Genomic DNA, 2,588 nt, shown 5'->3' with positions numbered 1-2,588 from the left:
TTTTTTCTTTCCCCCCCCACAGGGTGCCCTGACAACTTCACTGATTCCCAATGTTTAAATCCCATTACTGCTTTTCAAGGATGTATGAGGCTTATCTTTATTGATAATCAGCCCAAGGACCTCATTTTAGTTCAGCAAGGCTCCCTGGGGAATTTCAGTGATTTACACATCGATCTGTGTGACATCAAAGACAGGTAATTATTGTTTTCTCTTTCATCTGTTTGTTCTTTTTTTTCATCCTAGTGGTTTATAAATACAGATTGCATTAAGTAAAATTTCTAATCTGCCAACATTACAGATATTAGGCATAATAGAGCTGCTAATAGAAAATATCATGACAAAGATAGAAAGGACTGGAGGGGAAATAATTTCAATTACATGAGGCTCTCTCCACATTGACTTGCAGGAAATAGAGTATGCAAATCCAATAAAATACAGATTGATAAAGTGATTAAATTTTATGCATAAACAACGTTTGATTGCTTTGAAATTTTAGGGAGAAATGAAAGAGAAGGAAAAATTATTTGATTCATCAGAACATGTCATCTTATATAGTAGCTGGTTTTGTTTATGCAGAACATCTATAGTTTTTCTTGTTAGCCATTATAGCACATTTATAATGAAGATATCATAGAATGAAGGGACCTTTAAGTTCATCTAGTTCCAATCTCCCTGCTATAAGCAGGGACAACTCCCTGTAGACCAGGTTGCTCAAAGCCCCATCTAGCCTGGCCTTGAATGCTTCCAGGGAGGGGCATCCACAGCCTTGCTGGTCAACCTGTACCAGTATCTCACCCGTCTCACAGTAAATAATTTCTTCCTTACGTCTAGTCTAAATCTACCCTCTTTCAGTTTAAAACCATTTCCCCTTGTGTTGTTGCAACATTCCCTTGTAAAAAGTCCCTCTCCAGGTTTCCTGTAGGCCCCCTTCAGGTACTGGAAAGCTGCTATAAGGTCCTCCCAAAGCCTACTCTTCTCTAGACTGAAGAGCCCCAACACTCGCAGCCTGCCTTCGTAGGGGTGGTACTCCAGCCCTCTGATCAGCTTTGTGGCCCTACTCTGGATCCGTTCCAATACCTCAGTGTCCTTCTCATGTTAAGGGCCCCATAACTGAACACAGTACTCCAGGTGGGTGTCATGAGACCAGAATAGAGGGGCAGAATTGCCTCTCTTGACGTGCTGGTCACACTTCTCTTGATGCAACCCAGGATGTGTGATTGGCCTTCTGGCTGCGTCCCCACTTTGCTGGCTCATGTTGAATCTTTCATCAACTGACTATGATGGTACACCTCATTATGGCATACAATCAATATGGTACAGCTCATCTAGCATTTCGAGCGTTTGGTAGGAAAATGTTATGATGAAACGTCTGTATCTACCGAAGAGATATTTCATATTTGTTACATACTAATACAAATCCCTCCTAAGTTAGAATCTGAGAGGAAGCCCAGCTTTTCTCACCAAAGACAGACTGGAAAAAAACATTTTTTGTGTATTTTGTATTTTCTCCTTTGCTTCCTATGAACTTTTAACAGAAAATATTTCTACTGGAAATATGTACTCCAAAGTTAGTTTATGGGATAATAGGCTCTGGTTTTCTTAGCTTTTAAATCTAACTAATTTGTAATAAATGAGAATTAAACTGCTGAAAATTTCACATTTCAAATAATTAAGGGAGTAGGAAGGATGTTCTGGAAATAGGTTTGGAGCTTAGGCACTGAAAGCAGTCTTTCAGACATCGCTTCGAGAACTGGAGCTTCAGGCTGATCTATGTTGCTGCTTTCTATAGAAAAGATCAGATTGTTAGACTTACTAGAAAAAGTTGCAAAGCCTCTGTTATGTGAAACGTTTGTACTCATCTCTGTATGTTTGTGTTTGTTAACCTGTATGGAGAAAATACTGATTCTACTCATCAAATCTTTAAGTTTAACTATAATAAAATTCAGGTAGATGCGAATTTCACTTAGTGTGCCTAGAATGGTAGACTGAATTTGATTTAACAAAACATATAAAAGTATAGACTTCTCTAGGACTTAAGAGAAAAGAAAGAATTTTGCTTTTTTCTTGGAAGAACAGATTGTTTAAGATTAAATGGTCCGTTTGATTTAAATTTGTCTGTTGGAACAGAAGATTCTCCTGGTATGTGGCAGAGGTGTTTTGAGGCATCTTAATGCTTTCATTGTCACCAGGTCTGGACTGCAGTGTAAATCAGTGGTGCTACTCTAGCTGTCTTCCATATCATCAGTATCCTAAGCATGACAATCCTAAGTCTGTGATCATGCCATAAAACTACTTAAGGCAAAGATACAAACATAATAAGAAAAGTGGGTCTTTATTTTACATAATGATTGTCTGGAATATATTACACACATAAATAAAAGCTATACATGATCTAGTGAAGATTGAAGTGATGTCTTACAGTACAATTCTCTGGATAGGCTTAAGTTTATGTCTCCACTATATGATCTAGGTGAAAAAGAGAGAGCCAATTAAAAAAGAAAAAAAAGAGGGTTAGAGTCACAGTTAACAAAAGTGATTCTTTTATAGCTGAATTCAGTATATCAGTGCAACTATCCTGAAGGGGAAGA

The sequence above is a fragment of the Meleagris gallopavo genome, chromosome 7 (genome assembly GCF_000146605.3).
Source record: "Meleagris gallopavo isolate NT-WF06-2002-E0010 breed Aviagen turkey brand Nicholas breeding stock chromosome 7, Turkey_5.1, whole genome shotgun sequence".
Lineage (NCBI taxonomy): Eukaryota > Metazoa > Chordata > Aves > Galliformes > Phasianidae > Meleagris > Meleagris gallopavo.
This window is presented reverse-complemented; position numbering follows the sequence as displayed.